Source organism: Rhinolophus sinicus, linkage group LG06 (assembly GCF_036562045.2).
Source record: "Rhinolophus sinicus isolate RSC01 linkage group LG06, ASM3656204v1, whole genome shotgun sequence".
Taxonomy (NCBI): Eukaryota; Metazoa; Chordata; class Mammalia; order Chiroptera; family Rhinolophidae; genus Rhinolophus; species Rhinolophus sinicus.
In genome coordinates, this window is record NC_133756.1 from 158,143,409 (window position 1) to 158,157,796 (window position 14,388).

The following is a 14,388-nucleotide window of genomic DNA, read 5'->3' on the forward strand; positions in this document are numbered from 1 at the left end:
GTGTTTCAGAAAATAGGGACCATTCCAGTGCACATGTTTCCTGATGTGATTAAGAATACACAACTGTTGTAAAAGAATTGGAGACACCGATAATAGTACATAACTGTTATCTTCTATTTGCTCAATCACAGTTTGAATAAATATCCCTATTATAATTGGAGAATGGGCTTAGGACTCAGAATAAGTCCTCGTGCTTGACACATTCCGAAACACATGATGTCTAGTATTTCAGGGTCACAGGCGTAAGATCGGACTCACATTTGTTTTAGGAGGGTCACCATGATGTCCATGAGTAGGGGGTGCTGCGGGAAGGGTATCAAGACCCCAGGAGACCCCTTGGGAGACTTTGGCACCCGCCAGGCAGGACTAGGAATGGGCCGTGATGATGGCTGTGTGGGGGGAAAGGACAGGAGCCGAGTGGGGCTCTGGAAGTGGACGGGGCAGCACTTAGCCGACTCTTAGATGTCAGGAGGGAGATGAGCTGCAATAGGGTCATAATAGTTCCCCAAAAGTTATCCACATCTGAAACCTGGGTACTTGTGATTTTTCCTCCAGGGTGGAGAAAGACTTTGCAGAGGTGATAAAGTTATAGATTTTGAGTCAGGTACACAATCCTGAATGTTCTTGTGTCCTCCAAATGCCATCTCATATATTTTACATGAAGAGGGCACGGGGAGACTTGCACAGACAGGAAGGGGAACTCAATGTCACCTCACGGGGCCCTGATTATAGTAATGTGGGCACAAGACAAGGAATGTCAGCAGCCTTCCAAGCTGAAGGCGCCATGAACAGATTTTTATCTTGACTTTCCAGATCCAGCGTGGCCTTCTTGATACTATGAATTTGGCAGACTGTTACGAATATTACAGTTTGTCCTCCCCACGTTGAGAAAATCAGGTAAGCCAACAAGTGTGTGTGCTGTGTTACAGCCGACCCTGGAAATGAGTCCGGGGGCCTATGATGTATCCAAGTTTTCTGAGTCACCTCCATTAGCCTGGGTGGGGTCACGGCAGAGGCAATGGTGGGGGGCAGACACTGTGTGGATTTCATATGCTCCCTGTGAAGTTAAGTGTCAATTTCTTAAGTGGCGTTGACCAGACGGCAGCTGGAAGCTTGTTTGTGCATCTTTAGGGACATGAGGGGTAAAGCAGTGGCCGCGCGGTGCAGGCCGTGAAGAGCAATGTGAGTGTGCAGAGCGACATGAGCTCGCTGGAGGCTGAACCCTGAATTCACTGCAAACTGAGAAGGGACAGAAAACAAGTGATATGGGACCATCCTAGGACTGAAGCACAGTGAAGGGGTGAGGACCAGGCAGGTTGTTTGTGGTTATGATGAGGATGGAATAGCAGTGACGCTGCTGGCTGGGAACCACGTGACCGGCCAGACAGTGAGGCTGCGGGTATCCCTCAGGTCAGGCCCAGGAGCAGGAACCTTGTGGTTGCTTTCTACCCCTAACTGTCCTTTTCACTCATGGCCCTGCGACAGGGAAATTTGTAAGTAATGCAGGATGGTCCTGAGCAAATATTGCCTTTTGTGGTCCCAGCACCTCAGGCCTCCAAGGGAACCCGGACGCTGGGTCCTGAAATGTACTAGTGACAGCACCCAATGGCCACTTCATGATGAAACCACCCCATCCAGACCAGAGACTATTGGATGATAAAAAGACATGCAGAGTAGTGCAGGGCTAGTGATTTATTGAAGCAATATGTAGAAACCTTTACATTTTCTGGGAAGATCAGGTCACATGGAATGGCAGAGGTCCCTGTGTGTAAGATTCTTTTCAATCTAGGAGTCACATGTGGACCATATCTTTCTCTGAAACAGGAGAAGAGAGAACGAGTAGGTCAGTCATGCTGCTCCCGGACATGACACGTTAACACAGGCTGTTGCTCAAAACCAGGATGTGGAAGAAATATTTCAACCAGCAAAGGCATTGGAGGGCCCCAGGCAGGACAGCAGTGCGAGCGGTGAACTCAGACGACCTGGTCCACTTACAACAAACCATGCGGGTCAGGAAAGAGCCATGTCCACAGCGTGGCAAAGGGACCCCGAGGGACCCAAGAGTGGGACTCAGGATTCTAATGGACGGAGGAGCAGGGTGAAGAGCAGCCCAGGATTTGCTTTCTCTGAGCCTGAGGTCCCAGGACTGTGCTTTTTCACTCCGAGGTGGACATGGGGTTGAGAGACCAGGACAGGGGTGGGAGGGGCCTGGGAAGTTCCGCTTTCAGATTTCCAGCCTGGAGGTGTCGCAATTCAACATGAGGGCACATGTGCTTCTCCACTCTGAGGACCCAGCTATCATGGAAATGTGCATAAACCTGACTTAATTCAAGCAACATTGGGCTGAGACACCTTTAAACATCTGATTTCTTCATAAAGACATGATTTAAGTGTTTCAGTTTCATATGAGGCTGCAGGAGCCATCACGGGGGTGGGTCTATTCACGGGCAGTAATATGTGATGGGTGGGAAAGTGGGCAAAGGCACGAGGGGTGGGCCTTGGCTCTGCAGAAGCTCAGGGACCCCAGCCGGTGACCCTCCATCAGGACAGAGGCGGGGGCTACTTCCCTCCCTCCCGCTGTCTCCCCTTTAACCCTCGCACACTCCCCATGAGATTCCCCAGTGCCTGGGCCGTGGGTGAGGGCAGCTCAGACCCCGACAGCTCCTGGGCAGGGAGGCAGGCAGCTCTGGGTGTCCAACATGGCTCCATGGGCCCCTGGTTTTCCTCCCCCTGAGGACACTGAGGGGAACCTGGTGCCCAGGGAGGTGACCTGAGAAGAGGGATCAGGCCAAACTCTCTGTGCAGCTCAAGCACAGCTCAGCAGGTGTCATGTTCTCATCCACCCTGAGGCCAGGGATCAGCCTCTCACAGGTGAGCAGGGGGCACGGGCCTCTGCCTCCTGTGCCCTCACAGAGCAGATGCCAACCCTCCTCCGGGCTGTGCACTGAGCAGAAGGCTCTGTGCAGAAAGAAAAGTATTTACCATAAAACTTTGAATTTTCTCTCGGTTAAAATAGGATATGTCGTTATTGAATCCTTCCTTTACTCTCACCACATCCCGAGCAGCTTCTGGAGGTGGATTAAAAAACTGAAGAATGCCCTCGTAGGTGGGTACAGAATCCAAAAAGTAGCTTCTCACTGTACTAGCAAAGGATGGACACACTTGTGCATTGGCTGGAACATAAGAAAAAGAAATACAAGTGATATAAAGAAAGTCCCTTTTCCTCTCTGATGTTAGACCTGGAGAGAAACCCCAGCGGTTTTATGAGCTCATCACACAATTGTGCCAATGACCATGCAAACCCTAGAAGTCTGACTACCTCAAGGTCACAGAGCAAGGGAGTCCTGCAAAACGATTTGAGGGATCCCTAGTTCAGTTTTTATTTTTTCTAAAAGACACTAACTGTTCTCCACATCTCTCCTGCTGTGCTGAAATTCACCTTCCCTAGATTTCAAAAACGAAGGTTTTCCTTTCCATAGAATGACACCTTCTTTGTTCTTGGATATTGAGGAAGAGGAGATTGTAGTAATCAATCTTTCAAGTGAATGGTAGAGTCAGATCTCACCAGAGATCATAGAAGGGGGAATAAATCTGGAGAGAGGTCAGTAAAACTGTTAAGTATTGCAAGATGCTTTTTGGAAACTAAATTATGCAATAGAATTATGTCATCGGATGCAGACATAACTACAAAGTTAAAATAATATGAGTTTAAGTTGAACACATCTGAAGCTTATACACAAAAATATGATTGGCTCTTTTATTCTGCACTGATGTACAGAATTCCTCAGAGAGGGTGGGAGGTGGGAACTCAGAGTTATTTTTGACCCCAAGGCAATTGTGCTGAGACCTGAAGCAACCCCTTCTCCTGGTCTGGATTCTCCATCCCCTCAGTCGTTGAGTCACCTGCAGCATGGAAAGTGCCCTTCCAGGCTCTCATCTGACCCTAATCAGCCACATGGGGAGGACGAGGAAGCTCCCAGAGTAAGATGAAAGAGAAAGACTCCAAAAGACATGGGTCAGGATTGAGGACATGGAGACACACAAAATGGTGTTGGATGGACGGCTAGAGTTAGTTCAGAGCAACGGCGATGGTCCCTAGCGATTGCTCTAGTTCTGCTCCCGTTGTGCTCGTGCTCTCAGAGGACGAGCAGGGATTGCGGGTAGAGTGCTGCTTATTGGCAGAGCCCATGGAAGATTTATTATTCAGAATCGGAGAATGCTGGCTCTCCTTGAACTAAGAACTAAAACCCTCCAGCTGTAACATTTTGTGTGTCTGAAGCTATGAGTCACCAGCTGTGGGCTGACCTGGCACCTAAAAGACCCCGGGCAGGAGAACATCTGATGACTACTGGATAACGACTGGGTACTGCCACCTAGAGCTGGTCTCTGGACCTACTTAACATTACTCCACTGTCGTAGCTGGTCTTGGTGGTGGCTGTGAAACCCAGTAAGAGGAGACCTGGAGACTAAGCATTGTGTTCAAGGTCACAACACTGCCAAGTGGCAGAACAGTGATTCACATTCCAATTTAATTCTGTCCTGTAGCTTCTGAGAACATGATCACAGACACGGAGTGAGGCTTCATGGAGAACTCTGACATGTGCCTGCAACGCAATTTTTAAAATGAAAGTTCCAGAGTATTGGGAATTGAGTATATGAACCCTGAGCTTTGGGGGACTGGGTCACAAGAGGTGGAAAAGGTTTGAATTGGGATCTGTTCACCCCCTTCCCCAAATAAGTCATGTAGTTCAGAGCAGGTAACTTACCAGGGCAGATGCCAGTCTGGTTAGCAATGATACTCACCCTCGTAGCAGCAAAAGGCCAGAGTGACCAGCAGGACAGGGAAGGACAGCCTCATGGTTTCTTTTGCTTTGAGTTTTCAGCTTTCGCAAAAGATGAGCAATTACAGGAGCTGGACTCAGGAGCCTGGGAGCCCAGGGCTATTTGTACCTAGTGAGCCTCCCTGGTCCTGCCCACAGAGGGCGTGCAGGTCACTTGGCCTGGCGTCCAGCCCTCCCTGCCTCCCTGAGGGCTGATGACATCCATCATGTCACAACCCCGGTGACTGGTGAAAGCTGGGTGATGCTGGCGCCATGCTCCTCACCTTTGCAGCAAAGCTGAGGTTGTGGCTTTACCAATGTATAGTCAGTGAATTGACGGGAGCCCCCCTGGAATGAAGCTCCTTAACGTAAGCTCAGTGTCTGACAAGCTCATCTTTACTTATCATCGTGAGTGGCACCGTGAAGAGATCATCAAATATGCCCGGAATGAATGAATAAATATTAGTGACAAAGCACTAAATCTGGTTGGGGTGAAAACAATCAGTGGTTTCATATCCCAACAGAAACCAGTGCCAACAGGAAGACTACCTCCGAGAACTCACTTCCTTCTCTAAGAGAATATTTCCAACGACATCAAGAGAGATTTCCTATCAAGTCAGTGCTAATTCGATCAAAAGAAGCCCCCGTTCAGTTTCCCGTGTCCAATAGGAGGGTCACACGGGTCATCAGGGACCCAGCAGTAGAAGCGCCCAGCGGGCAGGTCTCAGCCTCCCCGACCATAAGCGGGTGCTCTGTGGACAATTCGGGGATGGGGCCACGACAGTTCTGAGGAGAGGCATTAGCAAGTAGTCTGTTACAGGGCAGCGGGCTTGACAACCACTCAGAACAGACAGAATTTTGACATGAAGAGATGTTGGGAGGAGGGATCCGCGGTAACAGCGTGAGGGACCAGACAGCTTAAGCCACGTGGCTTGTTGGGAACACAGGTCCCAGGTTTACCCTGGAACATACAGGATGCCTGGTGGGGGAGGGAGGGCTCTGTGCCTGGAGAGACAGCATGGGCCACAGCAAGCAGTTTCCTTTGTATCTGTGGGCAATGCAGGCAGAGTGGATGGCTCAGGTCAGACACACCTAGAGTTTTGCCCTTGTGTTTTCTTGCTGTTATTCAGAGGTGAAGTCAAAATCACATGGCTGTTTTACATTCAGTGTCATGGCATAATCGAAAATTCAAATTCAAATTACACGTGTTGTTTTGTAAGTTGAGAGATAAGAACACTTGTGCGTCTTTGTTGGGGATATGAAATGGTGCAGGCACCATGGGAAGAGTCTGGAGGGCCTTCAAAAATGAAAATAGCATTACGATTGATCGACCTGGTTGACCTCTGAATATAGACACAAAAGAATTGAAAGCTGACAGTGGGGAAGGCTGTTCCTGCACGGACATACAGGGCATATGGGAACTGCATTTATTCTCTGCTCAACTTTTCTGGGAACATAAACTGCTCTAAAAAATAAAAACGATAAACAAAGACAACCATCTAGGTGAGAACATTCCCTTGTAATGGGGGGGTGGAATGAGAATAATAAATCAATCAATGAATTGGTCATGATATGTGTAACAGAGAGATAATCAACTATCAGAGAAATTTAAGAGAATCTACTGGAAATAACTGTTAGAACAGATAAAAGCTCATTGTGGAGCTGCCTACGAGATCAGCACAGAAGCAACAATCACGATCCCATCGTCCTGTGTCACCCTGACATGACATGACGCAAAGGGGAAATGACACCATTGGCCACAGGGACGTTAGCACAACAAAAGTATGTTGCAGTTTACACAAGTGAAACACGCAGAGCTTGAAGGGTAAAACCATGGAATCTACTCAAAGATGACACGGAATGTAAAAATCCGAGGCACACACTTGTTCCTGAAGGAAATATTAGAAAATTTAAAGATGTCAACTGTTCTCAAGGGTGCTACAGTTTCAATCCAGGCCCTATCAGACTCCTAATCAGGCTGTTTTAGACTTTGTTTTCAAATGCTGTTTGGATCTTTCAATTTTAGAAGGGATTCGTTTATTGAGTAGTGAGGAATAGCCCATATTTAGGGCCAGAATACCTGGTTTAAGCTCAGCTGGAACTCAGCACTTGTGGAGCCTTCAGCAAGGTGCCCACCCTCCCTGCCTCAGTTTCCTCATCAGTAAAATCAGGGAGATAATAATAGCCTGTGTCACAGGATGTGTGTTAGGATAAAGGACTTAATACAGGAACAATGCTCGTCACAGTGTCTGGCAGTAACCGTCAGCCACCACAATTATGCAACACAAAGGAGAAAGTGTAAGTAATAGTCAAACAATAAATCACCTCATTCCCAAAGGCAAATATCAAACTGAGTCTAACCAATTCAGCCAACAGGGAATGTTTATTTATCCTAAAGGCTAACAAAGAGTGTTTCTGAATTTGGCTGTGGTTCCATTGGGTTTTCTCTCAGTTAACGGAGAAAAATGAGATAGTTACTTTTCAATCATCTCAGTTTTGTTTTATGATCACATCTAAGACTGTTACTGTGATTTTCAAATTCTAAAAACTGAATATTGGAACTAAGGGTAAAGGGTGGTGGGTGGGGGGAGGTGTTATTCATCCCGAGGCACAGGGCCTCTGGACTCCTGTCCTCAGCAGGATGCACTGGGGACAAACATCCTTTTGGCTGAGGTGGAATCCCAGGGCTTCTCCAGGGCTAAGTCTGACTGGTTAACACGTATGTGGGTTGGAAACATGGAGGACATCACTTCTGGATCTTCATGACCACGTATAGTTTTATATAATATGTCTCATCTTGTTACTCTGGTTCTCATTTCCCACCTCCTCTCTCATAAACATTCTCATTCCCATTTCCAAAGGCAGAAAGTGTACACATCACCCATCACGTCTTACACAGCATTGACTCTGCATGTATAAATCTCTAGACTCCCTACAATAATGCAAAGTCACATTTTGACACACACAAAATTTTGCCTCCAGAGAGTGGTGTCTGATTCCGTGCTTTGAATAAAATGAAAGGAGGACCTAATTACCCGTGGGGATAAATCATTAAAAGTAATTTTGAGTGATATATTACAATGTCTTTTTCGACCTATATCCTAGAGGAATCCAAGAATTCGAGTGACATTGGTACCACAAACTTATTCTTGTCGCATCTGCACAATCATGTGGCAAGTATTTTCAGACTTTTCTCTTATAAATATGAAAACATGACTAAAATTGCCTTATTTTAGACATAAGTGATATTATTCAGGGATATGTAGAATCAAGTAGGCCCCATTCGTCTCATTAAGAGATGTATTTATCAATATCATTTGACTTGATGTATATAAGAAGTATGAAAAATTGAAATATATCTGTTTATCCAAATTGTGAGCATCTCCGATGGTGCCCAGATCAGCAATGCCCCTTATCTCACAAACTCCATCAGCCATGTTATTATTCTCGGGTGCCTTTGTGCAGGCGGGAGCCCAGGAGATTATGCCCTGAGCTCCTCAGGGAAACTTGTGGGCTGATGGAGCCACTTCTCTCTACTCCCCAGACCACCTGCCAGCAGCCCTCGTACACCCAACGTGGACTCACACCTCTTGCTACAAGCATGAGCTGCAACGGGAGGCCCACGACATGGCTAGGCCAGCAGCATCAGAGATTGTTTCCTTCACCTGTTGGCCAACTCTTGCCATAACTCAATTGTTCTGTGATGGCTGAGTCTCCTTCTGTGTCCTACATACAGAAAAGAATGAAGGAAAAAGCAGACATGCTTGGTTTGCTCCAGAATTTTCCAATAATTACTCATGGTGTGCAGTGCCCTACTTGTGCCTTTCCTAATGCTGGGGATCCAGTCCACGTGCCATTTCAGACACTACATGGAGTTTGAAGACCCTTCACCCTTGATTTTAACCCAAGGTGAACCCATCACGGGGGTTGTCACGTGACCCAGCCATACCATGGATTCTCCCAGGATGGCCTGGCCTTTCAACAAATCATTTGTGATGAATCATTCATTACAAATACATTTAGCCTCAGCAATATAATTTTCACTTTGAATGAGCAGTTGTATTTCCATACGAGGTCGGAGTTTTAAGGTCCCGAACTCATCCTAGAAGAAGTGCTACCGGCCTCGTTGCTGAATGTCCCTGTGATCACCTGGTTCCCTCTGGTTTCAGTAGAAGTGACTTTAGCACGATTTCTTTACAGTGATCCTGCCATTGACTTTGACAGTTGCTTTTATTTGTTCTAAATACTTTTCTTCTATGATTAATTAACTTAGGATTTTTACTAAGAAAAGTCACCAGATTTTGTCAAATATCATTAATCTGTTCATGTAACTATGAAGTTTTCTGTATTTATTTGTTGAGGTGATAATGTTGATTATAGCTTTTAAAGTTGAGGTGGACACATGTGTCTGGAATCCACTATATGTGTTTAGCTGTTTTAAGACAAGTCTCACCTCTGACCTTTATCTTCTTGGTGTGCAGAGGAGAAATTTCACTACACACACACACACACACACACACACACACATTTACATACTGCAGCAGTTAGGGGAGTGCTCAGGGGACCCTATGACTCAGGGGGTCTAGGAAAACAAAACTGTTTTCACAGTAATATTAAGATTTATTTTAGTCTTTCATTCTCCTTCTCTCTCAAGTGTTTACGCATGCAGCTCATAGTGCTTGGAATCCTGTCCGGGTCCCATTGGGCCACAACCTGGAGTTTGGGGACACACTCCAAATGGGAGAGAATGTACAGCTCCTGCTCTGCTGAGCTTCAGATACGGCAATAAGTGGGAGTGGTTTCTGTAGTCCATTCACCCCCCCACGTCAATCTTTGTTTTGGGGGCCAAACCCTCAGACTGGCAGGACACTCTTGGGGAGATCAGTAGATGCCCCAGAACACTGCGTCTCTAAATATGTTCCTCCCACACCAGCAATGTCAGCATCTCCTGGGAGCTCGCATGAAACGCAACAATTGATGAGAAAGACAATGCAGATCTATTGATGAGAAAGACAAGGGTAGGACCAAGAAGCTGTCTTAGCAAGACCTCTAGGTGACTCAGGCGTGAGCTAGATTTCAGAATCAACACCTTTTAGCATCGCACATAGGTGGGCCAAGCGTACCTTAATCTGTGTGTCCTGGAATATTGGCCATGGAATAATTAAAGCTGACACCTGTTTATGGAAAAACTAAAGAGAGCTCTAGGATCACATCCTGGAGTGTCCTTCCTCCTGGAATACTCATCTCCCAGACGCCTCGCACTCTCTCCCTCACCTCCTTCAGATCTGGGCTGAAACATCACGACTTTAGTGAGCCCTTCCCTGTCCATCCTAATTAAAACCGCACCCCCACCCTTCCTCCTGTTCTTATTTTCCTCTGTGGTATTTATCACCTCCCAATATACTTTTTAATTTACCTCTTTATTCCCTTCATTCTTTCTCTCCCCTTGATAAAATATAAGCATCCTGAGGGAAGGCATTTTTGTTTGTTTTCCTCACTGATATATCCTGATGCCAAGAGCAGTGCCTGATACAAATGTGTGTCCAACAAGAAGTTCATGAGTGAATGACCATGATTGTAAGAACTGGTCACAGGAGGACACAGTCAAAGGATGGACAGTGAGGGAAACAATGAGAAGAACTTGTGTTCCATTAAGGATCAAGATTCTCTGAGGCTTATGATAAAGGAAGGAAACTGTAATTATGGAATCTTACCTAACAGCCCACAAGGCTGGAGAAGTGGTAGAGCTGAGGGTGTGAAAGGGATGAAGCAGGTGTGTATGGGTCCTGTTCATTGATTAGCACCTAAATGGCCACTCTCCTGGGACACAGACAAACAAGCGTTTTTCCTGAGGTTTGGTGTTATGGGCACAGAGGGGTATAGTAAGTAACTTTGTAATGAAAGATTTTAACAATCCAGTTGAGGATATAGATCCAATCTTAGGATGCAGACAGGATTCATCCCTGCTCTGCCTGAGCCCCCTTTCTCGCTGGCTGTTCCCCTCCCTGCACACTCAGGCCAGGGACACAGAGAGCCCGGCCATGGTGAGCAGGGCTCAGCATGGACACAGGGACTGAAGGACATGTGGGAACTTGAGCTTGTCGCAGCCACCAGGACCTTGGGCCTGAGCAAGGCAGAGATCATCCCGAAAATGGGGTGAGAGGGGAGGAAAATCAGTTTCCAGAGAAGGGTCGATGTTGGGCTACAGGTGGTGAGGAACAGCGTGCTGCTCAGAGTCTGCAGTCCTGCCCCCGTGAGCTCTTCATGAACAATGTGTGTTTGGGTGTGTGTGTGTGTGCGAGCACACGCGTGTGTGGTGTGAGTCTCTCTAAAGCCTCCATTTTCATCAGATCACAAGAAAAGAACTGTAGGTTTGCAGATACTTTATTGAAATGAAAATGTATTTGAGGTTTCAACGATTGTCTTGCCGTTTGCAGATCAAAAGACAAAAAAAAGAAACATAAGTTGTGGTTTCTACCAATAGACACTCCGTTATGATCATTCTCTGTAGTCGTCTGAGCCGAAGGTTTGTGGAAATTTAATAGTCAGCACACCAGCCACTGCTATATATTGTGTCCTGGAAAACAAAACAGAGACATCACCTCCATTCCAATTCCTCATAAGAGGAAACTCTGGAAAACCAAACATTTCTTCTCATTGTTTTCTTGGATTTGTCTACACACATCTGACATTCAAGAAAGATAGCGCTGGAAGTAAAATCAGAATTATCTCGTCATTTATTCTATTGTTCAGGATACATTGATTGATGCCTAAGAGGACTGGTATTTCCAGGTCTCTCCAACTGCAGCCCCAGGGGTCCCTTTAATAATTTTATCTGCACGTTTCCTGTTCTTTGAAATAATGTATCTAACAAAATTATGCAGTGTTACCAGTTTTCAGTATCTCGGCTGAAATATGATGACATGTGAAGTTTTAGAGCTCCTGTATGACCTTACATGTTAGAAATACAGAACACAGTCTGATACCTCCATCGTATCCTTTCTGGGCCACAAAATATCGGAGATGTGCACTCCGACTGATTTGTGTAATCTAGGTTTTGTTTTAAAAATTTTATTAGGGAATATGGGGAACAGTGTGTTCCTTCAGGGCCTATTAGCTCCAAGTCATATCCTTTAATCTATATGTGGAGGGTGCAGCTCAGCTCCAAGTCTAGTCGCCGTTTTCAATCTTTAGTTGCAGGGGGCGCAGCCCACCGTCCCATCTGTGAATTGAACTGGCAACCTTGTTGTTGAGAGCTTGTGCTCTCACCAACTGAACTATCCGGCAGCCCCTAATCTAGGTTTTTAAGGAAAATATTCCTATACAGCAGTCGTTCCATTTTTTAAAAAATGCAATTATTTTAAATACACATGACATAAATAATACCATTTTCACCATTTTCAATATACAGTTCAGTAGCGTTAAGAATATCCCCTTTGCAGAGCAACCAGACCACAGGGCGTTTCCATCTCGCTAAAGTGCAATCCACACCCGTTAAACACTCCCAATTTCCTCACCACCCAGCCCTGGAATCCATTACTCTGCCTTCTGTTTCCAAGTCATCGGCTACTCTAGAAAACTGATAGAAGTGGAGTCATGCTCTATGTGTATTTTGTGACTGGCTTTTTTTTTTTTTTTTTTATCATGTCTTCAATGTTGTTTCCTGTTGCACCCTGTTTCAGAATCTTCTTAGTGACGTACACTTATATGTTTGTGCTTTGGCAATACTTCTAAATTGTCTACCCTGGAATGTGTTAATTGTTACATTAGGAAACAGAAAAACTCTACATAAAAACGAATCCAATCTATTATGATTAGAAAGATTATCTCATTGTTCAACTACTGATTTTGTTTTAAACAATTCCCTCACCCTGGTGGGTTCATGCCCACGATCTGCACGTGTCATTCATGGGCCTTTAATTAGTGGCCAGGGATTCAGTCTTTTATACTAACAAATGTCGATTGCTTGAAAGGGCACTTTAGATTGTGTGGATAAGATGTGTGGAACAATTCTTAAAACACATTTTCTGGACTCTGTTAGAAAGTTTAAAATGTTTGACTATTTGATCTACAAACAAGAAAAATTTGTTATTCAGATCACTTGTACAAGTGAAGGAAGGTCTTCTTAATAATCAGATATTTTCTAAGCTGACGATTAGGGGAGCTTTTGCCCAAGCTTTTTTCCCCTCTAGGTGCTTTTCATTTATCACTCACTAAAGATTCCACAAAATAAAGAGACAGAGCAGCACTGAACCTTGGATGGCTTTCTTGGTGTGATAGTGTTATTCACACTCACCAACAGTGAAAGTCGGGGAAATAAAGCATGGTCGACACTTGCTTTGGCATAATTAGTGACAAACGTAGAGCCTGCTGGCCCTGTCCAGTGGGTTCAAAACACTTAAAGAAGAAATCGAAATTACCACAATCACTTTTAGGTTGTCCACAGTTTTACCATCCTGCTTAAGAAAATATTGCTTCATTTCCTTTAGGGCGTTTGCAGTGGGTTCATCATCTATAAGTCTTCATAATGCTTGAGGAATTGATCAACGCCCACTTCAGGAGAGATTGTATCATCTATCAGTTCCTCAAGGAGCGGGCAGCCAGAACCTGGGATGAAAGCATGCAAAAGTGGGCTCACTTACAGAGGTATGAATTCCTTTATGGGCACAGCTAGGGTGTTTGTCATCTTACATCCCAGGAGAGACGCACATTCAGAAAGATTATTGTCAACGGTCTTGAGTTCTCACATCTAGGAGAGTAAACTCAGGATCTGGGATTTCCTTCAAGGCCTGAAACATCTGCCTCCTTGCACCCCCTTCCTGGCTTCCACAGCCCAGAGAAGCCAAACACATGAAAACGAGGACCCTGGAGAAATGAGAGGCTGTGTGCTGGGCTGTGGGGAACAGGAGGCCGTCCACAGGGGCCCTGACAACACCCTGCAAAGCGAAGCCCGCCCTCCGGGTCAGTGCTCACCTGCAAAGCAGCAGAGGGGGAGGGCGATCAGCATGAGGACGGTCAGCAGCTTCATGGCGCAGCAGCGGCTGTGGGCTGGTGAGTGCGGTGTGGCAGCGAGGAAGGGACTCACTTTGGAGCTGAGGGCCCTGAGCTCCTCCTTTTATGCTCCTGGTGGCCACGTAACCCCTCCCCCCAGCGAGGGGAGGAGTCACAGGATGAACCTGGTGGCCACGTAACCCCGCCCCCCAGCGAGGGAAGGAGTCACAGGATGAACCTGGCGCTGGGCCAGGAAAGCACAGCGGGAAACACCCAGAACCCAGCCAGGCTGTGATCTGTTTGTAAAACCCAGGAGACACAGCTTTTAGAACACAGAACGGTTTTGTAAATGCAATAATGGCACATGACGGTAGTCGCAATAAATGCAGACGTGTTTGGTAATAATAGGGCAAATTAGAACGGAGTGAGCCTTGTGTTTTATTATTAGGGTGGTCTTCATGATGTCCCCATCCTCCTTCTCCTTGTTTTCCTTCCCCTCCTCCTCCTCGTGTTGATTCTCTTTTCCTTCTCCATCTTCAAGTTACAAAAGGGTTCATATCCTGTTTCTGTCCCTCCT

At 46.0% G+C, this 14,388-nt stretch overlaps 2 long non-coding RNA genes across 2 annotated transcripts; both read right to left on the minus strand.

Annotated features, from left to right (window-relative positions):
* Nucleotides 1-1,685: 1,685 nt before the first annotated feature.
* On the minus strand, nt 1,686-4,954 carry LOC141572471 (uncharacterized). Its single transcript, XR_012497819.1, has 3 exons — nt 4,804-4,954; nt 2,983-3,173; nt 1,686-1,815 (listed from the first exon to the last, which is right to left on the minus strand). It is a non-coding gene; the product is annotated as an uncharacterized LOC141572471 (long non-coding RNA).
* Nucleotides 4,955-11,186: 6,232 nt separating this feature from the next.
* LOC141572472 (uncharacterized) lies at nt 11,187-14,008 on the minus strand. The gene is made up of 3 exons (XR_012497820.1): nt 13,794-14,008; nt 13,241-13,427; nt 11,187-11,397 (listed from the first exon to the last, which is right to left on the minus strand). It is a non-coding gene; the product is annotated as an uncharacterized LOC141572472 (long non-coding RNA).
* Between the last annotated feature and the right edge of the window lie 380 nt (nt 14,009-14,388).